The following is a 25200-nucleotide window of genomic DNA, read 5'->3' as shown; positions in this document are numbered from 1 at the left end:
ATCAGCATAGAAATGCAAATTAGCATCATTACGGATGATGTCACAGTGGGATTTATGACATCACAGTGGGACAATCAGTGTGGGACAGAGAAACAAACAGAGAAACAAACAAACAGAGAGCCCCAGCTCGCATTTATATACTGATGATGATGATGATAATAATTCCTAGGCTTGGCTAATTGGCCTCGCCCGCCCTGTAGCTCGACCGCTGTGCAGGCTCACTTGCTGAGATCACTTCCATTTGAGTGACATCACTTCCAGGACAAAGATCACAGACAAAGCCCACATGCTCCCTTTATATAGCCACCGGGACACCCCATTTATTGTATAATTGAGTATGCATGAACGCATGGTTATAATAATAATTATTATCCAGCCTGCAAGGAATACAATGGTCAATTTAAAAAGAAAAACCCTTAAATATCAGAAGCTTCAATCCAACAATAACTCTAGTCTAAACAGTACTATTTGTCCACAGTTTGCAGCTTGGAAAGGAAGCCATTAAAGGAATATTGATAATTATATGACATGTAAGTTTTGTTATTGTTTGACATAATAAGTTAATAACTGTATGTGATTGTGTCTTTTGCCAAAATTGACCTAATTCACTTGTTGCTGGGAGGAGAGCAGAATGGGATGTGATATTGATGTGGCTTACTGGGAGAAAGGCAAACGGTAGGCGACCAATCAGCTTAGAGAGGAATATCATATAAAAAGAAGAAGGCTAAACAGGGTGTTAAAATAAAAGCTTTAAGCATTGTTGAGACATTCTAATTTGTTCTCAGAAAGAAAAAGAAAAAAAACATTCCATAGGCACACACCCACTTTCACCCCTGGGAAACTATAAAGGTTTTATAGAACCACTGCTTTATTAGTGAAGTGAAACAGAGAGGACATGTAAACAGAGTAGTGAGGAGACAGGGAAAGTGAGAGAGAAGAATGCTGTCCTACCTGTTGATCAGCATTGCTGTGGCAAATGTTAGTCATCAAATACCTCTAAAGTTTTTGGCCAAAACATTACAGTGAGTGCGGGCAAAACAAGAAGTCTCAACATGGGGTCAGGGGACCACCAGGGGTCGTTGTTGAGGAGGGTCCAGGGGGGTCCCCAAAATGGATGAATTGTTAAAGTCCAGCTGAACCTAAAAATGATTTCATCATCATCATCATCATCATCAGTATATAAATTGGAGCTGGGGCTCTGTCTGTCTGTTTCTCTGTCTCTCTGTCCCACTGTGATGTCATAAATCCCACTGTGACATCATCAGTGATTTCATAAATCCCCCTGTGACATCATCAGTGATGTCATAAATCCCACTGACATCATCAGTGATGTCATAAATCCCACTAATGACATGATCAGTGATGTCATAAATCTGACATCATCAGTACCTGGGAGTCAACATCCACCAGGACCTGACTTGGGCCGGTCACACCGCCACTGTTGCCAAAAAGGCCCAACAGCAACTACACGGACTCAGGCGCCTGAAGAAATTTGGGCTAAGGACAGAAATCCTTATGGACTTCTACAGAGGCACCATTGAAAGCCTGCTGACTGGCTGCTTCACCACCTGGTACGGGAACTGTACCACCATGGACCGCAGGGCGCTACGGAGAGTGAGACGCGCGGCCCAGCACGTAACAGGATGTGAGTTGCCAGAACTGCATGAACTGTATAACCAGCGGTGCCTCAGGAGGTCCCTGAAGATCATCAAAGACACAAACCATCCCCACAACAGCCTGTTCTCCCTGTTACCCTCAGGGAGGAGATACAGGGTTCCAAAAGCACGCACAAATCGCTTGAGGAACAGTTTCTTCCCGCAGGCCACGAGACTCCTTAACATACACAAATAGTGTAGTAGCCATACTGTACCGTACTGTAGCTGCTACCATTACGTATAGGGATGGGTACCGAACTCGGTACTTTTACAGGCACCGACCGAAATACGTCGGTACTGCTCCGTACCAGTTCACATAAAAACGAACGGTACCTAATTTCGGTACTTGAACGCATCTGAGTAATAGAAAGAGAGTGGGTAAAATAGAAATTCCGACGGAACCTTAAGGCAACACGCGAGAGCACGTTACGTCAGTACGTCACTCTACCTGAAGGTCCTGAAAGCAAAACAGGAGCAGCCGAAAGCGGTCCAAAAATGTGGCTACACTTTACCAAGATAGACTCAGACAACACTGGTTGCAACATTTGTGATGTGAATTGCAAAGCTGACTAGTAGGGAAACACCTCAAACTTGAGGAAGCATGGTCAAACACAAGATATATTTAGCTAAATGCTGAAGACTGTAACGTCTTAGATAGGCTGAGGGTGAATGAAGCAGGCAGCGCACCACAGCTAACGTTAGCAGAACCTCCTCAGCTGTAACGTTGAGAGAGGCATCGACTTAAGGCCTAAACATGGTCGTCCGTCCGCCTCGAATTGGAGCCGTCTCGCCGTCTGGCGGCGCCAGCGAGCCCCACATGCTCGGACGCCACTACGCTAGCACACAACTAGTTGTTATAATCTAACATCATGCTTTGAAAGGCGACTTTACGACGAAGAGCCAGGGCAACGGCCAATCACAACTCTCCTGCAGCTGACGTCACGCACGTAACGTCGCCGTGAAGTCACATTTTCGAGCAGCCCCCGTCAGAGGACGGCGCCCCCTCCCCGTAGGACGGCGCTCCACCCGCCGTCATACCGGGAGGGCGGGGCGAGGCTCTGACGGACGACCATGTTTAGGCCTTTATACAACATCAGGTAACGTTATTTAATTAGCTAGCGTTAGCTGGATAAGTTGTTTCACTGCCGTTGTGGTTGTTAGATAACGGGGCTTTTCACTGTCTTCACAACGACTGCAAACGTTACTACGTTAAACGTTAAACGCTAACGTTACTCTTGCTGCAGTAATTGTCAAGGGTTCAACATAACGTATTTCCTCAGCCTGTATAGTAGCTATCAACATGAAATAAAAAGCATTTGAGAGCTTAAACCCGTGGCTTTTTATTTGGAAGGGTTACATTTGCCATAATCTTTATTAACATTTCTTAAAATGCATTAGAATATTTTTATTTTTAGGGGTTAAAGATAAAACATTTTTTTAATGAACATTAGGGCAAATATAATACGAAAAGCCAAAGGGTTAAGCTCTCAAATGCTTTTTATTTTATGTTTCTATGTGCTACAGAGCCTGAGATATGAAGGCTTTAGTGAATACCGACCGCTCTCTCTGATAAGTTTGGATTTTTTTTTTTTTTACAACTGTAATTTTTTTTGTTATTAGAGCGTGTAAAGTACCGAAAATGGTACCGTTTTGGGTACCGTACCGAATTCCAGGTACCGGTATCGTACCGGTATCGGTTCAAATGTGAACGGTACCCATCCCTAATTACGTATGTCTAATGTTTAATTGTATGTTTAATAAGGTATATGCTATTTGCACCTGTATTTAAATTGTTTAAAATTTAAAATGTTTAAGCACGTCTAAAGTATGCACATGACATGTGCACCTATGTGCAGTGAATATGCCACTGTCTCTGACTTGTCTCATCACTATACTGCCTTATTGTTGTTGTGTCTCTTGCTGTTTTTGCACTCATATGCCTTGTTATATTTGTACTATGTTGTAAACTGAGTCCACAGCACAAGAATTTCACACGTGATACTTGTACCATGGAGTGACAATAAAAATCTTGAATCTTGAATCTTGAATCTTGATGCCTGTCTCACGGAGGCAGCTGGCTGCCTGGTACTCTGCGGATCCTACTCGCGTAGCACCACAACACGCTAAATCCCACTCGGTTTGGGGGCAGAACACGCCAGGATTGGCCAATGCCAAATCCAGTCCCCAGAATTGTCAAATCAAATCAATTAATCGACACGCTATTATGGCCCGCCTCTCAACACTGTCATCTCAGACAAGATTTGTTTCCAGACTCTGAAACGTCCCCGACCCAGCACTATTTGCGTTCCATTGGGTTCAGTTGGACTTTAAACTTAATTTACAAGAAGTTAAGCCAATTACAGAATATAGAAGAATAACTGTTTTGATCATAGTTTCACTGTTATCTCTCTAGCTACAATACAGACAGTCATGGAATTCTGGAAAAAATCCCTCCAACAATAAAATATTCTCAGATTAGGGTCTGAGGGACAAAATCTCATGAAATGGGGGCCCTAATGTGGCATGAAACGGGTTGAGAACCTGTGTACTAAATCATATCATTCACACACACACACACACACACACACACACACACACACACACACACACACACACACACACACACACACAGGTACAACAAGTCTATATATGGTCATGTTGGATGGTGTGAAGTGACTGGTAGACAGTGTAAACTAAAGGGTGTGTTCTCTCTGCCACCAATACAGACAGTTTAGCAACAACCTCTATTGATAGGACTACACATAAGCCTCTTCTAAACATGAAGTCTGGATCATGTCCGGCTAGCCAGAGCAGGATATTTTCCGGTTTTACCTTTCTAGACATGAGGAGTCTGTGTTTAGAAACAGCTGGAAATGGTCCGTATTCTCTCTGCCAGTGGGCGGGGTGCGGTAGCGTGTATCGATAACAAGAAATGTGATATGGAAACAGCTTTAGCGAATCTGTAACCAAACTCCATTCAAAAACATGCCGTTTTAACAGAGGATCCATTCCGACCATTCAGGCAATAACGCGGGGTGGCAATGTGCCAAAAATGAGCGCTTGCCTTTGTTACATCTGCAAAAAGCCGCCCAGTCAAAATAGTGGTCGCACCGTCGTCAATCACTGTGGGTGATTTATTTTACAAGTGGCATTCAAGTCATATCTGACTAGTTTTCAATTTATTTCTCCCCACAAAAGTTAGGCTAGGCCTACGTCTCAATATAGGCTGTCAGTCAGTCAGCTCCTCTCCACAGCTGTGTTAGCTTGGACGCTCACAGTCACAACACTGGAGTGGCTGCCTCACAATACTTGGCTGCATCCAACTCGAGACAACTTTTCAGACCCTCCTGGAGACAATCTTTCTCAGAAGAGACTAATGTTAGCGACAAATCTGGAGACTTTTTCTGACATGGGATTAACATTACCAGCAAGCAGCAGTAAGCAGGCAATGACGATAGCTGGGTAAGTCCCGCTAGCATCGACGCTAAGTTAGCAAAGTACCCAGCGCAGCTGAAGCACATGGCTAATTAATATGGATGTTAACGTCCATATTAATTAGCCATGTGCTTGCACGATGACATCGTATTGGCAATGTCAAAGGGTGGGGATTGACGATCTGACTGAGGTCAAGATCGCGCAACTCTAGTAGTAGTAGGCTATCATCTCCTTGTTGCATTTTTAAACTGGCAGATGGGGGACAAAGAAACGAGTCAACTTTTACTTGTTTACTCACCTAATTTGTCTCTCTTCCAAATAATCCAGCCACGTAACTAACACTACGTCCATTCATGAAAATAATGATCACTGGGACATTAATGGTTTGTAAAGTGCCACCACCCGCCCACTCATACATAACAGCTACATGATCCGGATCATGAGCTGCCAGTGTTAAACAACAACAGCCGTTTTTCCAATAATGCGGATCCTAGACTAGGCGCTCAGATGGTCACGATCCACACTCACGGGAGTGCGCATAATCCAGCTAATTGTTTCTAAACATGCAGGCCAACCGGCTAGGAGCTGGTTATAATCCGGATTCCACTGCATGTTTAGAAGGGGTTATACTGTAGGCATGCAAATGTAGACATGCTCATGGGAAACTGTGCTAATGTCACAAGCTCACACATAATGCAAACTACTGTATACAAAATCTCAAAAGTTGTTAGCGTTAACCTGTCATTTCTTGAGATTTTATCTTGAGAATTTTTTTTTAAAACTTTCCCCAGAAAAACAAGGCAACACTTCACCTTAAATAACATCGCCGCTCTCTTTCCTTACTTGTGGCAGTACCATTACTGAAGCAAAGCACTCTGCAGGTTAATGATTTGCAAAAAGCTTGTGATAAGACACATTGCCTGGCAGTACTTGAATAGTCAGTTGTATTTGCAGAAAATTCAAAAATACAGATAAGGTCATTTTATTATCTTTGGTCTAAGGGCCATCTGTCCATCAAATTTCATCTAAAGCCATTTGTGACTTTTTGTGATATCTTGCTAACACACAGACAGACAGGGGTGAAAGCAATCTCATAGGGCAACAGCAAGCTTCCCTCTGACTTGTCTCACAATCACATTTCAAATAGAGCCAGATCCACTCTCTCTATCAGAGACCATACTTTCCCAGTTACTTTAGGCTGTTGCTAGTAGTAGTACTACTGTATATATAGAGTACACCAAATCCAAGTGATGTGCTGAATTCTAGACTTGAATAGCCAGTTTGTAATATTGTAATATTTTTTGCATTTAAATTTTTTTACATTGCACTTTATTTCAACATTTGTCCTGTTTTATTTGTTCAAGAGTAGATTACAATGCATCTATTGTCATGCATGTATTGTTATTTTGAGTGCCTGTTTATGCCAGACTGCACTACATTTTCCTCTTTGTGAGACGGTAAACATGACCCTGACCTTAGGAAAGAGTGAGAGTTGCACAGCACGCCTTCTCAAAAACTCTTATCTCAAGAACCTGGGCATGAGAATTTCAGTGGGATAAAACAGATTTAATTTATTTTTTACTCCTTCTGATCTCCCCAGCAAACATTTTGACTGATCAGGCGTCGATTCCACGTTGATTTGAGGGTCTGATTTGAACGTTTTTCTGACAGAGAGATATGGTGATGACGTGCAACTAAAACCCACAGTCCGGCTCAAACCACGGAACTTCTGATTGTGAAGCACACATCTTAACCACTCATCCACTAAGTCTCTCTATACAGCCTGCTAGAGGCTCCATAGGGTCCCATTATAAAAGTTGAAAAAAGTATAAAACATAAACTACGGTACTGCGATTTCTCGAACAGTATAAAAGATAAATTAACGCTGAATTAAGGTGATAGAATCCTAAAAGTGATGAGACATTTACATTTGAATGGAGTGTCTAGCTTAATGTATGAAGGAGCAGTTAGAGTTCAAAGAGGGCATGGTTTCACCAAAACCAACTAAAACCCACAGCCAGTTTCGAACCACAGAACTTCACCATGAACTGCTGTATGAAACAAACAGAACCACGGAACTTCCCCATGAACTGCTGTATGAAACGAACAGAACCACAGACCTTCACCATGAACTGCTGTATGAAACTAACAGAACCACAGAACTTCACCATGAACTGCTGTATGAAACTAACAGAACCACAGAACTTCACCATGAACTGCTGTATGAAACTAACAGAACCACAGCACTTCACCATGAACTGCTGTATGAAACTAACAGAACCACAGAACTTCACCATGAACTGCTGTATGAAACTAACAGAACCACAGAACTTCACCATGAACTGCTGTATGAAACGAACTGAACCCCGGAACTTCACCATGAACTGCTGTATGAAACGAACAGAACCACAGAACTTCACCATGAACTACTGTATGAAACGAACAGAACCACGGAACTTCACCATGAACTGCTGTATGAAACTAACAGAACCACAGAACTTCACCATGAACTGCTGTATGAAACTAACAGAACCACAGAACTTCACCATGAACTGCTGTATGAAACTAACAGAACCACAGAACTTCACCATGAACTGCTGTATGAAACAGAACCACAGAACTTCACCATGAACTGCTGTATGAAACGAACGGAACCACGGAACTTCACCATGAACTGCTGTATGAAACTAACAGCAGTTTCACCTGGAAGTATAGCCAATCTGTTTGTTTACAAATGTGCTGATTCATCCTATACAGAAGACGAACTAACTGCTCCCATCTACAGTGTTCCAATTAAATACAGGAAGATACTGGGCCCTATCGTCGCAAAGGGGGTAATTTTGCGTTAGCGCCCGTTTTGCGCTGGATTAGCACCGCACAAAGCCCTAATTGTGGGCGTGTTGGCCCGCTGCGTTTCGCGTCATCTCGGCGCAAACCTCCATATACTGTAGGCGTATTTATGCCAAAAACAGTATTCACAAGTGTGAGATCACTCTCCTTAAAAGCCACAGCGTCACCGCCATCACGTCTGTGACAGCAGCGTCTTTCTTGCTGAGTGCATGCAGAGGGACAGAGTGAGAGAGAGAGAGAAGAGAGGGGGGAGAGAGAGAGAGGGGGAGAATTGGAGGACAAACCAGTTTGGATTCGTAATGAAAATTGGTGCTGATGGAACGATCCATTTGAAACACACCAAAGGGCCGCCGTGCAGTTACTCAGTGAATATCCCCATGTCCCAAAGCGTGCACTTACTGTAATTAGTCATTTCGTTCATATAGGCTATAACATACACGTTTAAAAATATTCGTTTCTAGGGTAGGGATGTGTGAGATTTAAATTCTAGCCTATTTCAATAGCCTATATCAGAACTGTCCACTCGGGTTAAGCTATTGTTGCATGGTGCAATTGCAGGGAGAGAGGTTACTGTATAGCCTACTGGTCGGTGATGTGCCAAAAAGTGATTTGCTACCAGGAAAACTGATTTCACTTCGCGGGACCACGCACAGCGCTGCCTCAGTGCCTCTACCCACCCTGTGAGCCCCATGACCGGCCCTAGACACCCAGTGCACTGACCCACTCCCAACACCCAGCCTGCCTAAATCGAGGTGTTTTTTTCTGCAATGTAGGCTATAGTTGAAAATCAACGTGGCATTCTAGGGAAGAGTGTGTCCGCGCGCGAGGTGTTGGAGAGAGAGTGACATCGTGCCGTGTGTAAATGTATCCAAGCGAGGATTTCCTGCACTGCGCGGAGAATACTGTGTGTGCTCAGGCGTACGCCTGGCGTAGTGAGGTTTTTTGCGACCTGATTTTAGGTGGCGTTAAAATTGAGAGCACCCAAGGCCATTTTTTCTAACACATTGCGCTGGAACGCCTATTTTGGCACGGGCAACGCCCAAACCTCTGTTTACGCTCGGAACATGGCGATGGTATCTTGGCCAGAGCGCAAAATGAGACTTGCAGGAGGCAGATGATAGGCTAAGAGGCGCACGGACACACCTGGGCCACGCCTACACCTGTGTCTGCGCTTAGATCCCAGCGCAAAACTGGATGGTGGAGGCAGATGATAGCTTAAGACGCAGGGAAGATAGCATAAGAAGCGCGCAAACGGCAGCGCAAACGATAGCGCTGTACGACGATAGGGTCTGTCTGCCTCTCTGACTGTCTGCATGTCGGTCTGTCTGTCTGTCTCTCTGACTGTCTGTCTGTTGATATTTTCCTCACTGCAAAGACTGGAATGTAGGCTAGGATGAGTGGCCTCCTCTTGTGTTGTTCATGGCAAAGCTCGACATGTCTCTATCTCTCTACACTCATGACATGACAAACGGACTTGGCCAGGAGGTCATGTTTTCCCCCTTTGTCTGGCTGTCTGTCTGTCTGCAGCATATCTCAAAAAGTTATGGATTTGCATGAAACTTTGTAGAAAAGTAGGTCATGACTCATGGGCCAAGTTAGAACTGATTAACTTTCCACGCCCACTGGACAAAAAGGGGCCTGGTAATGGGCGTGGCCAATCACAAAGAGGGACCTAAAGCCCGGTACACACAAAGATAATCTGGCTGATTTTGGCCCGATTTCCCCCCTTCCGACCAAGGACAGCAAACGCCCAATTATCTGATGGCTCTAAAGATGATCCTGTGGTGTGAGGTGTGTGAAGAGTCAATTTCTCCCGACGATCTGCTCGGAAAATGGTCGGGGCCGACGATCGTAAATATTAAACCTGTTCAATATTTACAATCAAAAGTCCTCTTGTGTGTGGGGAAAGCCGGCAACTCCAGAGTCGCTGACTCCGTGGATTGTGACGTGCCCATCACTGTGTGTGTGTATGTGTGCAAAATAGTGAAAAAATGCTGTTGGAGAAAATTAAAAAAGGCGGAAAATCTACGGAAATGGGCGGGGCCTCTATCAGCAGATGCGGAATGACCCAAGGAATCCAGGGGGGGAAAATAAATAAAAAATAAATAAAATAATTTCGATTGTAGATGCTACGGTTAAAAAGTTATGGACCAAAACGTAAAGAGGGTTGTTATAGCGCCACCTAGTGGTCAACAAGTATACTTTTTCTGCCCATAGTAAAAGGTAACTCTGTGAACCTACCTACCAAGTTTGGTAGCGGCAGGTCTTATGGTTTCTGAGTGGGACCAAATTGGCTTCCAAATGGCCTTGCAAATTGGGTGAACAAACCCTGTTATAGGGCCTGCTGCGCCACTGCGTGAGCTGGGCAAAAATCTGTAAAAATTTAGAAAATCTTTATGTGTGTACCAGGCTTAAGTTGCAAACAGATTAACATAACAGCACACAACTTTGTTGAAAGGTTGGGGGAGGTATGCACTCTACCGAGTGCCCTCTAGTTGTATTGTATGTATTTTTGTGTGGCAGCCTTTACACTGTATGTCCAAGACAAATTTACCTAGGGACAAATAAAGTAATCTTGAATCTTACTAAGAACACCTCCCTGATAATGCAATCAGCAATGCAATGCTCCTCCAGTGAGTTAAGTGACTGTGACTCAGCATAAAGAATGCAGGTTGAGAGGTTCGGTTACTGTTTGACTAAATGTTACATTGAATGTGGTAGTAGGCTCCTCAATGTGCCTGCTCCAGCATCTCAGAAACGGCTGTCCTCCTGGGATTTTCAACACTACAGTGTCAACAGTTTATCGAGAATGGTGCAATAAGCAAAATAGATCCTGCCAGAGATCAGAGGAAAATGATAAGAGTCATTCAACGTAACAGGCGGGCCATACTGGGAATCTCTGGAAGACCACTCCAAATCTTTCTTAAGACAGCATCTCCGCCTAGACGAGGTGTACAGTATGGTCTTTTTCTCCTCGATACAGTATTCACCTTATGTTCAGACCTTACAGTGGGCCAAATTCTTCCGGGTCCTGTTAACACTTCCAGCGGTCACGGCGCAAAATAAAGAGTTGTTTTTGGAGCGGACAGTGCAGGGGATAAAATAAAGAACGTAGCCTACTACTTTGAGCCGGTACACAGCAAGCAAGCGAGTATCCACTGTTAGCCAGGTCAGATAACGTTATCGTCGACAATGACGGGCACTTTCTTGTAAAACATACCTGGACTCCAACAAAGAAAGCTTCAGATGGTTTTCTCTCCTCCGAGCGCTCGAGCCACTTAGGTCAATAAGACCCGCAGACGTTAACGTAATTCCCTGGAATGTGAGACTTAACGAGCCAGTTACATGGCGTTGCATTCTTAGACATTGCCGTTTGCTTTTATTTGGTATGTTACATACAATTGACTAAAATATTAGTTAATTCAGAGTTAGATGATATTGGAGCAGCCAGCCATTTTATTTTATTTTATTTTTAGCCGGAAGTTTTGACACGACCACACAACCGGGTCAAATGGGCGTGGCTACATAAGGTGAATAGTATCACCATATTTTGTGTGGCAATATATCATATTACGAATGCCAAGCATCTCAATATTTTATTATAAATTGTCAAGTGCATGCAACATTTATGATACGTTATTTATGACAGTGTTGGTCAGTCTGTCTGCTCAGCAATCCCATTTTGCTGCAATAAAAATTATTGAAGTGAGATGAACAGACTGGAAACTTTATCTCATTAGATAGAACAGAATGTTGATAAAGCGTTTTCCTTTGGGGGCATTTGCAGAGTTGAAAAAACTGTAATAAATCAAAATTACTGTATCCCAATCATCATCATCATCATCTATCTATCTATCTATCTATATATACTATCTATCTATATCATCAGTATATAAATGAACAACATGAATTTGGCCACAACAACATGTATCCATTGACCCATCCAGCCTGCTATAAACAGCACAGGCTAGTGGTGGAGTTGTAATGTGTGGAGAATGTTTTCTTGGCTCACATCAGGCACCTAAATACCAACGGAGCATAATGTGAACGCCACAGCAACGCTAAACATTGTTGCCGATCACATCATCTCTTCATGGCAACAGTTTACTCTTTTCCAAATGAAACTTCCAGCAGGACAACACACCATGTCACAAGACACACATACAGTACATAGTCTCAAGATGGTTTCAGGATCACAAACGGTGAATTTCGGTGAGATTAGAGACTTTTGGGATGAGTGGAATACTGTAGGATGTTCAAGTGAGCATGGACCAAGATGCCTGTTGGACGTAGGGCTGGCTATCATTTAAAAAATTACGATACCAGTACCCTTAACGTGACACCACTACCAATTGCTCTATTGCTCCAATAGAGCAATTGAAACTAAATTTCAATTGTATTGAATTGTATTGTATTGCGCAAATTGTATTCTTTGCTAGCTCTCGCGTAAATAAAATGAAGTGCTGGGAATGAAGGCCCCCGGGCCTTGAGTTTGACACATATGCAATAGAGTAATTCATTCGATACCTTCCGGTGGTATCTCGGCACGCTGAACTGCCAGTCCATCACATAGATCACACTGGACTTCACCACCACAGACTGTATGGGTTGTAGCTGCTGCAGTAGTGGGCCAATCACACGTCACATTAAATGGAAGAAGGCTTGCGGTGATTGTCTGTGAGCAAAATCATACAAATAGTCTGTTTTTTCTAGATCTGTCTACAAAAAGGATCGAATGCAGGTATCATTTGACTGGAGAAATTTCAATAATACTTGATACTGGGTTATTTCGTTTCCAGCACCTTTTTCAATCGAGGCCTCGAAGAATTGAAGCTGTTCTGGAGGCAAAAGCGGGTCCCACCTATTACTACCTAGGAGTATACCTAATAAACTGTCTCACCTGTGTGGACAGGGGTCCGGTTTCTTCTTAGGTTTTAGTTCGGCAGAGCCTGGCTTCCTGGAAAATCTGAAGGAGAGGGAGGAGGTGAATCTTGTCCCAATAGCCCTCCAGGTCTGAACCTTCAGACCACTACAACCAGGAACCTCCTCCTCCTCTCCGGATCTATCTGCTCCAAATATTAGCTCTGGAATAGATTTACAATCATCGTTACTAACCCTAAAATGCCTCAAAAATTGTGAGCAGCATAGTGTGTGTGTGTGTGTGTGTGTGTGTGCGTGTGTGCGTGTTAGGGCTGTCAAAATTGGCCCAAAATCATATTTGAATATTCCCTCTAAACAAAACGTATTCGTTTGTAGGGCTGGGTATTGGTTCAAATTTCAAGAATCGATTCGATTCCGATTCACAAGGTTCCGAATCGATGAATCCGGATTCGATTCGATTAATTTCAAAATTTCAAACATGTTTTTTGAGCTGTAACCTGAATTACATGACTGTCCAGTTATGTAACACCGGGGTTCCCAACCTTTTTTGCGCCAAGGACCGGTAGATACATGGGGGGGAAAAGTTGCGGACCGGTTGTCAATTTTAATGGTTTTAGTTACACATATATTTACTCACGAGAGGCCCATACCACGAATGTAGGATAAGCAGATCCACGATCTGTCCCTTGATCTGGTTTGGCTTAACCAGATCATTGCCATCTAGCTAACTCATACCATGAATGTAGTTCTCAACTCGTTAAGTGGATCCAGGTTTTTCTAATCCAAGTTGAGAGTGCGTGCACATGAAGATGCTCGTGCACTGGAGCTTGTGCCCGCAAAAGAGGCATGGTTTTTAACAACTAGCCAATAACAATCCAATATGGACTGCTCCAGCTTTTACAGCGCCAGACACGCCTATTTCCTCATTCATTCTGTTCCCGAATGACTGTCTAAAGTTACCGCTTTTATTCACATCAGTCATTTCTTTGAAGAGCGGTTTCTGCCTCCACGTATTATACAGCAGCTCAATTCACCCTCTCAATAAAACCTGCAAGTCTTTTTTGTGAGTCGCAGTAATGTGTGATCTATCTCAGTCTAAATTTCCAAAATCCGTAGGCGTATTTAGACCATTTAGGCTCAATGAATAATAATGGTTTCATGATGTGTTTAGTCGCACTGATGGAATAATTCCTATAGGGTAATAGGCTATCAATAAAAAAATAATGATAATAAAATTAAAAAAAGGCTGCTGAACTGAATCGACAATACGTGCGGGCATAGATTTCATTTATAAAAAATAGCCTATTTTATAGGCTATTGGCAGCAGAGTCGCATATCTCCATATTTCATACAAGGACTATGTTGGAAATAATATGAAGTTCAATCACATCATACAGGCCAAAAGCAACACAGTTGCAGCTGCAAAATGCAGGAGTAGCCTAGATATATGAATAATCTGTGTGCAGGCGATCCCATATTAAATTGTTTAGATAGTAGTAGGCTATTCTGGCATGTACTGTATGACCATATCCAACCCAACGTCAGCCTCAGCTCCGTTGCGCACACGGCACCGTGCGCTTTGGAGACGTTTATCTAACCTTTTTATGCCGGTTTAGTGATATTTCTCCACTCACCATTCAGCTGCAATCGATCAGCGGGGTCAAACAACGTATCTAGGCTACTTGAGAGCACAAAAATTTATATATAAAAACATATTCCAAAGTGGTAAGTACGGCTTAATTTAAATGTAGCCTGCAACAAGTGCAAGGCTAATCAGTCCTGGATTAATTCAACAGGAGCAATTTTTTCTTTTTTCTTTTTCATTTGAATGCAATGTATTTTTCATATGGGGACCATATGAATGGCGACTCGCTGTTTCCAGAGAGCTGATTGGTAAGCAGGTGGGTCTTTCATGGGTTTTGATCTTATCCTCTGAACTTAACCTGCTACAAAGCAGGTTAGCCGTAGAGCATAAGTTGCTATGGTGATCTATCTCGTTAAGAAGTTAACTAGCGTCGTGGTACGGCAAAACTAGGGTTAACCCTGAAGTTACCTCGCTAAGCCACTAATCTTGTTTCGTGGTACACCCTTCAGGTGACTACACTCTTTTACACAAGGGGCATTAGCCCAGGTCAACTACTGACCTCCATGATGTGACCACACTATTTTACACGAGGTGGACTCACCCAGATCGACTACTGACCTCCAGGTGCATATGAGCAAAGTCAGCAATAGAAAAACAGGGAAAGGTGATGGTGATGATGTCACAATGCCCTAAAATGGCCTGCGAAGGCCTAAAAACAAAATATCACTGTAGTACCCGCCGTGGGCGGTTTCTTTTTCTTTTTTTCCTGGAGCATCTAATAACAACCAATATCAGTCATTGGACCAAATTTCAGGTATCTGCGATGTAACAACTCACGGGAATTTGCATCACGGCTGATGAAGAAAAAGAAAAATAATTAATCTGAGCAAGCCCCCCCTTCGGGCCTTGAACCCCTAATAATAACAATATAAATTGTTATATTCGAACATATATTTGAATATAGAATATTCTTTGACAGCCCTAGTGTGTGTGTGTGTGTGTGTGTGTGTGTGTGTGTGTGTGTGTGTGTGTGTGTGTGTGTGTGTGTCTGTCTGTCTGTCTGTCTGTCTGTTTCACCTGTGTGTGTTTGCTGAGAGTGCTGCCCAGTCTGGTTTCCATAATGATTCTCCTCCTCGAACCCTCCATCAAAGGCCTCATCTTGCTGTTTTCTAGAAAACACCAAAACCCAAAATATTAATAACTGCAGCAAGCATATAAGTGGATGAAAAATGTAATTGTCTTGTTTTACGCTCCCCTAGCTCTTGACAGAAGAAATGGCTATGGACCCATTTTACAGCAACCCTTTTGAGGTGGTAAAAGCAGGAAGTAAAGCAGCTGTACGCTAATACCATTAATTATGCTTCCATTCTGTTTAGGTGTTCCAGTGCCAGCCTGCCAGGTCCCCTCATTAATGCTAATGATTACACCTGCATTTTTTCCTCCTTTACCACCTCAAAAGGTTCTTGTGAAATGAGCCTATTTTCTCTTATGCACACATCTTGAAAAATTATTCTTATTCTTATTACCCCAGCTCATCTGATTAGTTTTCAACAGTGACAGTGTATTTATTTATACTAGTGGACCCGTGGGAGTTAGACCCCCCTGGGAGTTAGACACCCGCCCCCGGTCTGGAACACAGTGGTCACCAAAGCCTCCAGGACACACTAAAATTCCTGTCACCAGTGATTATTACCAATTACCTAATTAAAAAAATCGGGCTCACGTCACCCGCAGGGGTGCTCTTTACACTTCCTGAAAGTTTCAGCCCGATCGCACGTAAAATGGCATAGCTGTGGCCGAACAAAAATCTGCTCCGCTTCACTCACAGAAATATTCTAGGATAGTCTGCAATCTCTCTCCATGCTCTCTCTACTCCAGTTCCTACAGTACAGTTTTTAAAAAGACAGAGGAGCGAGATCAATGCAGAGTACAGTAAGTATCCACGCTTCCCCCGTGTTATCAGTTCACCAGCAAACATTTCAATCATTACATAACAGTTTGGCTCTGCTCGCGCCACACTTTGTCTTATAACAGGGAATAGAGCGTACACACACACACACACACACACACACACACCGACACACCCACAGTACGCATGCTGCTCACTGATGTAACGCAAACGCTGAACCCACACTAGCAAGATGAGGACACCTGTCCTGAACATAGATTAGGGTTACCAGTTCCCACACCTTTTTTATATATATTTTATTTTCTTCTTCTTTTTTTACATTACATGAACAAGACAGATGAACAGGCTCAGACACAAGACAAGAAAAGACAAGAAAAAACATACATACATTATCGGCAATTAGGGCTGTGAATCTTCACTGACCTCACGATTCGATTCGATTACGATTCATTTGTCAACGATTCGATTCGATTCCACGATGCATCTCGATACAGCTCAAAGTATTGCAGCTCCAAGTATCACATCCTCAATTCTCTATATTATTACTGCACATGGCTACTTTTTCATCAATTCATACAAGCACTCAGATAAATATCAAGTCCCTTTTTTACTTAGAACGTGCTTTAAAATCTGAATGTCAACAGACATTTAAACATAAACGATTCAACGATTCATCTGTCAACGATTCGATTCGATTCACACGTCTGCATCACGATGCATCGATTAAACGATTGATCTTGACACCCCTATCGGCAATACAGCCTTTGTTTCATTAAACACAACAAATCAAATATCTGTATCTGTTATCCATCAGTTATGATGGATTATAGGCTTGTAGGATCCAATAGCTTGAGTTACTTGCAATGCGTTGTGTGATCACAGTGAGGCATCTTGATTTTGTCCCTCTTTCCTAATATAAGAGCAAGGGCCAACACACACACAGAGCTCTGACTCTGCCTATCCACCTAGCCTTCAGTACCAACACAGAGCTCTGACTCTGCCTATCCACCTAGCCTTCAGTACCAACACAGAGCTCTGACTCTGCCTATCCACCTAGCCTTCAGTACCAACACACAGAGGTCTGACTCTGCCTATCCACCTAGCCTTCAGTACCAACACAGATCTCTGACTCTGCCTATCCACCTAGCCTTCAGTACCAACACAGAGCTCTGACTCTGCCTATCCACCTAGCCTTCAGTACCAACACACAGAGCTCTGACTCTGCCTATCCACCTAGCCTTCAGGACCAACACAGAGCTCTGACTCTGCCACCTAGCCTTCAGTACCAACACACAGAGCTCTGACTCTGCCTATCCACCTATCCTTCAGTACCAACACAGAGCTCTGACTCTGCCTATCCACCTAGCCTTCAGTACCAACACAGAGCTCTGACTCTGCCTATCCACCTAGCCTTCAGTACCAACACACAGAGCTCTGACTCTGCTTATCCACCTAGCCTTCAGTACCAACACACAGAGCTCTGACTCTGCCTATCCACCTAGCCTTCAGTACCAACACACAGAGCTCTGACTCTGCCTATCCACCTAGCCTTCAGTACCAACACAGAGCTCTGACTCTGCCTATCCACCTAGCCTTCAGTACCAACACAGAGCTCTGACTCTGCCTATCCACCTAGCCTTCAGTACCAACACACAGAGCTCTGACTCTGCCTATCCACCTAGCCTTCAGTACCAACACAGAGCTCTGACTCTGCCTATCCACCTAGCCTTCAGTACCAACACAGAGCTCTGACTCTGCCTATCCACCTAGCCTTCAGTACCAACACACAGAGCTCTGACTCTGCCTATCCACCTAGCCTTCAGGACCAACACAGAGCTCTGACTCTGCCACCTAGCCTTCAGTACCAACACACAGAGCTCTGACTCTGCCTATCCACCTATCCTTCAGTACCAACACAGAGCTCTGACTCTGCCTATCCACCTAGCCTTCAGTACCAACACAGAGCTCTGACTCTGCCTATCCACCTAGCCTTCAGTACCAACACACAGAGCTCTGACTCTGCCTATCCACCTAGCCTTCAGTACCAACACACAGAGCTCTGACTCTGCCTATCCACCAGGACCAACACAGAGCTCTGACTCTGCCTATCCACCTAGCCTTCAGTACCAACACACAGAGCTCTGACTCTGCCTATCCACCTAGCCTTCAGTACCAACACACAGAGCTCTGACTCTGCCTATCCACCTAGCCTTCAGGACCAACACAGAGCGCTGACTCTGCCTATCCACCTAGCCTTCAGTACCAACACAGAGCTCTGACTCTGCCTATCCACCAGTACCAACACACAGAGCGCTGACTCTGCCTATCCAGTATCCACCTACCAACACACACACAGAGCTGAGAGCTCTGACTCTGCCTATCCACCTTACCTTCAGGACCAACACAGACACAGAGCTCTGACTCTGCCCATCCACTTTACCTTCAGGACCAACACAGACACAGAGCTCTGACTCTGCCTATCCACTTTACCTTCAGGACCAACACAGACACAGAGCTCTGACTCTGCCTATCCACCTTACCTTCAGGACCAACACAGACACAGAGCTCTGACTCTGCCTATCCACTTTACCTTCAGGACCAACACAGACACAGAGCTCTGACTCTGCCTATCCACTTTACCTTCAGGACCAACACAGACACAGAGCTCTGACTCTGCCTATCCACTTTACCTTCAGGACCAACACAGACACAGAGCTCTGACTCTGCCTATCCACTTTACCTTCAGGACCAACACAGACACAGAGCTCTGACTCTGCCTATCCACTTTACCTTCAGGACCAACACAGACACAGAGCTCTGACTCTGCCTATCCACTTTACCTTCAGGACCAACACAGACACAGAGCTCTGACTCTGCCTATCCACTTTACCTTCAGGACCAACACAGACACAGAGCTCTGACTCTGCCTATCCACTTTACCTTCAGGACCAACACAGACACAGAGCTCTGACTCTGCCTATCCACTTTACCTTCAGGACCAACACAGACACAGAGCTCTGACTCTGCCTATCCACTTTACCTTCAGGACCAACACAGACACAGAGCTCTGACTCTGCCTATCCACTTTACCTTCAGGACCAACACAGACACAGAGCTCTGACTCTGCCTATCCACCTTACCTTCAGGACCAACACAGACACAGAGCTCTGACTCTGCCTATCCACCTTACCTTCAGGACCAACACAGACACAGAGCTCTGACTCTGCCTATCCACCTTACCTTCAGGAACGCCTCATTGGCCTCATTACAGCGTAATATCTGTTATTATGAAAGTCTAACATGACATGACATGAGAGGCAGAGAGAGAGAGAGAGAGAGAGAGAAAGAGACAGAGAGAGAAAGAAAGAGACAGAGAGAGAGAGAAAGAGACAGAGAGAGAGAGAGACAGAGAGAGAGAGAAAGAGACAGAGAGAGACAGAGACAGAGAGAGAGAGAGAGAGAAAGAGAGACAGAGAGAGAGAGAGAGAAAGAGAGAGACAGAGACAGAGAGAGAGAGAGAGAAAGAGACAGAGAGAGAGAAAGAGAGAGAGACAGAGACAGAGAGAGAGAGAGAAAGAGAGACAGAGAGAGAGAGAGAGAGAGACAGAGAGAAAGAGAGAGAGATATTAGCCTTCTTAAACAACTTCACTGCCAAATCAAACACGCCCTCCATTCACTGTTTTTATTGCACCTACCTCTGCCACAGGCAAGGAAAGAGTCTAAGAGAGCATAACAGATCACATCAACATGTCAGCCTTAGCGCAGGTAAAACTGAAGGCAACCATGTTTGTATAGTTGAACCAACAAGAGAGTGAAGAGACAGATCTATAGCAGTGGATCACCGCTACTAAAAGCTTCAGTCATTTTGACAGCCTACCCACTACCATCGTCACGATACTAAAATTTCTAACTTCGATACCGATACCCATGAAATATCGATACTCGATACCATTTCCGATACCACGGGGACGGGATAACAGCTGGTCGGACAGACGCACGCTTCTCCATCATAATCTAAATAAAAACTTTGCACTTACACATCAGGGGCCGGTTGCACCAACTGGTCTTACACTGGTCTTAAGCTAAGTTGGTCGTAACTTTACGACCTAACAGCTACGCCGGTTGCACCAAGACGACTTAAGCCTTATTTTCACTAAGACCAGGCGTAACTCCTACGCCTCGTCAGGAGGAGGCGTAGAGCCTGCCTGTAACAGAGATCTCCGCGGAGACCTTTTTGACCGTCATCGTCGTAACACCGCCAGTTCGCCGTCTTTGAAAGCACGACGTTAGATTATAACTAACTAGTTAACCTAACCCGCCTTCCAAAATGTTGCCGTTAGTTTTTTAGAAGTTAATACATAGAATTGGGAACGTTACATTCAATTTCATTCAGACTGACTCTGTCTGCTCAATAGCCGCCATTTTTCCCCCGGAGCGAGGGAGGATGGGAGGAGGGAGGGTGTTTTACAGTAGTGGCTGAGAGAGCGTAGTGGCACAGTGCTCCAAGCAGGTCGCGAGGCACATTTTTTGCAACATCATCCAATCAGGGTGCATTCCCTGGCAATTCACATGGACGCGCATTGCTACGACCAGCATAGTTAAGACCAGACGTAAGCCGTGTTGGTGCAACAGGCGTAAGTCCATGGTCTTAACTAAGACCGACGTAGGAGTTACGACCAGGCATAGTTAAGACCAGTTGGTGCAACCGGCCCCAGAACACTTAGCTTAGCCCACCGAAAACAAAACCTAAAACGCCGCGGCATATTGGCACGGTCAGCTTTGGTCAGATGGTGCAGCAGTATCTCTATTTAAAGTAATTCATATTTTGGGATGGGCATTTTGAATAGATTTCCACAATCGAAATACAGGAAAATTAACGATCAAAGCATTTTATATATATATATATATATATATATATATATATATATATATATATAAAAACAATGTCTACAAAATATATGTTGAACAGAAAATAAATGCACGATTGTAAACAGTGCAGTACACGCTCCAGAACCGATACTTCCGGCGGCGGCGCTGTGGAGCAGTCGAAACCCAAAATGACACAGCCAAAGTTTTATTGTGATTGATAACGTGTATATCGCGTGAAGCCATTGGAGCCGACCTCCCAGTGGCTAGAGGACCCGCGCATCCAAGACTCTGAAGGAAGAATGACTGATGTGATGAGTCTCGCATTGAGGCTACGGCGACGCTAGCTGCTCCGGTATGCTTAGCTTTTAGGTGACAGCTCAAAGTAACTCGATTGGTGATATTTTAATTACGTTTTACAAGGTGCAAACTACTGTTGACATGTCCACTGTGCCATTTGGGAGTTTTTTTAAGTAAAACGAGCCATTTAGAAGCGTGTTGCTCTCTTTCTTTTCCATGCCTGCAACAGCAGGAGACAGGAAACCGCTGCGACCGGCTTGACTACAAGTATGGGTGCGTCGAAGGGACAAAATAGTGGCATGCGATTAACGGCACTCACACTTTGTTGAAAACTAGGAAAGAAGTGTACAAAGTTTCATGCCCATACGCGGCCTCAAACAGGTCTGCAGACCGCTGGGTGCGCATGCCGGTGTGAATTTCCCATGTTAAAAACAGTGTTGTTTAGGACGAAGGACTAGGGCTGTGAATCTTCACTGGCCTCACGATTCGATTACGATTCAGAGGGCTACGATTCGATTCGATTACGATTATCGATGCATCTCGATGCATCTTAAATCGATGCATCACTTTTTCCCCAATACATGATTTCTTTTTTCTCACTTTCTTTTTTCTCACTGTGTGGCTACTTTTAAAATAAAAGTGCATTTGGAATTGAATTGTATTATGATCCAAATAAACAACTGCATGTACTTCCATTATATTTTATTCGATTATTTAAAAAAAAAATATATATATATATATTTTTTTTTTACATTTGTGAATCGATGCAGAATCGTGCACGTCCGCATCGCGATGCATCTTATAATCGATTATTTTTGACACCCCTACGAAGGACCCCGCCCAAAACAGAGACTAATACGAATCTACACCTCACGCTCGTTGGCTGTGCAATGGAGAGGGGAGAGGAGGAAAGAATTCCACCCAAACCTAGTCCGCAAAAAAATTAATAATAATTCGATCAAAATTCCACATGATCGAATTGATTACTTAACGATCAATTATTGATTTTCGATTATTGATGCCCATCCCTAATGCTGATACATGCCCACCCCCCCCACCAAAAAAACAAAAACAAAAACAAAACATACTCAATTTGTGTGTTAGGCCTACTTACTAGTCTACTGTTTAGAAAAGGTTTTTTGCACAGTGTGATTCATGAGTTCATGAAAGACAGTGTGCTTTCAAAGTGTGAGGCAGCCAGCTGTAAAAGGAAGCATCAGGGAGCCAATATAACAGGATTTAACCTCGCCTTCAGAGGACAATGCAGGGGCCTGAACGCTGCTGCTAAGCACTGAAGTGCTTCATTTCATTGAGCAGCAAATCCTTTGTAGAATTTTCACAGCAATATACGACCCAAAGAACATGATAGGAGAATACCTCTAGCTTTACATAAGTATTAGTGGTGGTCTGGTGGAAGACCAACACTGGCTAGTATGAATTAAAGGGTGATGTAACCTGTGGACTGTTATTTAAGTTCTTCACAGTATGAGATCTTTGGTCTTCTCATTGTATTCCACAGGCTTAAGTCAGTCAGCCATGTCATTTGGATTAACAGGGACTGTGTCTCAGTTTGTTTTGATAGCTTGCCAGGTGATAATAACTGATTATTGTGTTTGAAAGGCTTATGCGTGCTGTGCTGCGTATGTCCCTCCCACCCAAGCATGTGTGTATGCTTCACCTGATGTCTTGCTTGCCGTGCCTCGCTGCTGTGGGCGTGTGCTCATCTCCGCCAGCTAACAGTTAGCGTTACATAACCGGAGGCCGGAGAGGCCCTGCCTGAACTAAGTGTCATGTGGGGAGTGTATTTCGCACACTCACACGCAGACACACGTAACTGCAAATGATTTACATCCAAAACTTCTAGACAAGGTTCACCTAGACCTTTACAATGGTTGCCACACCTTCAGTGTCTGCCAGACTTTCAGGGGATGTGTTTATCTTTTAGCCTATAGTTAGGTATTTGGAGGGGATTATTTGGAGGGGATATGCAGGAGGATAGCAGATCAACAAAATAAGAACTCTGGGCATGCAGAGACCAGTTGTAGTTCTCAAACCTTTTCATGTCAAGGACCCCTTAACTGAAACAAATTAGATGACGGAAACCCATTTGATAAGGTTTTGTCCCAGGGTCCCCCATAAGACTTTTGCTTTTAGTATGAAACCCATGACCAAAATAGTCATACATTCTGTCATTGTGTTACTTATGGAATATGGATGGAATTAGTGAAAATAAATGATTCCCCTTTTTTGATGGAGGACCCCTGCAACCCGCCTCAAGGACCCTTGGAGGTCCCCGGACCCCACTTTGAGAACCACTGCCACTGGTAGACAACAGCATACTGTCTCCTATATTGTAGGATTGGCTGTGCATGTGTGAGCTTGCCTGCTAGATCACTGGGGCTGAACTCTCCCAAATAAAGTATAGAGTAACCTCTGATTCTAAAGATGTGCAGTAATTAGCTTTTGAGTTTTATTAGAGTGGTGGTAAAGTGTAGGCTACAAACGCATACAGTACACCCCTACACGTGGGATTGCATGTTATAATGTAGGCTAGCTAGGTAAAACCATTTAGATAAAACCAGCAAGCTTAGCAGGTATGCTCATTCAGTAAGTCCAAATTAAAACTATAATTTTGTTAAAATATTTGTAGAACTGGTCGATTTCTAGCCCCGAGGCGTGCCACCGCTGTCGCATTACACCAAACCTCATTCAAAAGCTGGTAGTGTAATGATGTCTTGCTTATCAGCATCAATTGATACCTAGCACAGCACGACTTATAACATGTTATGAATTGTTAGGAGCCATTCGTCAATTCGGCATAAACTAACTTACAGGCAATATACTAAGTAGCATTTATTTCAATAAAATGTCAGACTCGCCTCCTGTTATTCCCGCGTTCTTCTGACAGCAAAACCCTGCGTGGTGGGCATAGTGGGGGGCGGTGCCGAGCAAATTACCAATTCTAAAAAGTTAAATTCTATGTTAATAAAGCGCTCCTTTATCGATTATCTACATGCCGAATTTACCATAAGCAGGTATCGATTCATAGTCACTACTCTACGTGATGTGAGTTTAATGACAAAGCAAGACAACATTACATTTACAGACTTCTAAACAGAGTTTGGCGAAACATTCTCTCCCTACGGGCTCGTGTCGGGGCTAGGAAGTCTCCAGCAGGCTAAACTGTATGTACGCCACAACTCACCAAGTCGATAGCAGGGAAAATAAGGTAAGTTCAAACGCGTAGAAAATGAGGTCCAGTCGATAAAACGTATTTGGCCTACTAGAAAATAACAGTAACGTAGCCTACCTTGTAGTGCGTGTTGCTGGCGCAGTTGTGACTGCAGTCTCTCCTCCTAGCGTTACATCTCTCACTGCCGCGTCACTTGTTGACATGCTATTTTAACCGGTTCGGTAACCCTCCGTTGATCAGGGTGGCAGGGAGGACATGCTGAGAGAATGCAGGCATTGCAGGGTGGAATTACTCTGCACAGTCTCGCCCATAGCCGTTAGGTAGCTGCGTGTCCACCCCCGCCCCCTGACTGGCCCACAGGTGAGCTGCCTGCCTACTGACTTCCAGGACTGGACAGGTGCGGCCCATGGGGCAGCAGCTTAGCCATATTAATTGTGCATTTTGTGATAACAGGCTTAAAAACATACAATTTGGTACACTTATAGCTAATTGGATATGGGGGCATCATGATTATTATTATTTTTTG

General features: G+C 43.9%; 1 protein-coding gene across 1 annotated transcript in view; it reads right to left on the bottom strand.

Annotated features, from left to right (window-relative positions):
• Positions 1–24842, bottom strand: part of LOC310790599 (uncharacterized protein) — a 34459-nt gene extending 9617 nt beyond the window's left edge. Inside the window, exons 1-3 of the mRNA XM_083652310.1 lie at positions 24792–24842; positions 15484–15575; positions 12841–13024 (exon numbers count right to left, since the gene is read on the bottom strand). The gene's annotated coding sequence lies outside the window, so the exon portion shown is untranslated. The remainder of the gene's footprint in view (positions 1–12840; positions 13025–15483; positions 15576–24791) is intronic.
• Between the last annotated feature and the right edge of the window lie 358 nt (positions 24843–25200).

This window comes from Poromitra crassiceps, assembly GCF_964638095.1.
Source record: "Poromitra crassiceps genome assembly, chromosome: 2".
Lineage (NCBI taxonomy): Eukaryota > Metazoa > Chordata > Actinopteri > Beryciformes > Melamphaidae > Poromitra > Poromitra crassiceps.
Note: the sequence above shows the minus strand (reverse complement) of the source record. Positions and strands in the feature narration are given on the sequence as shown.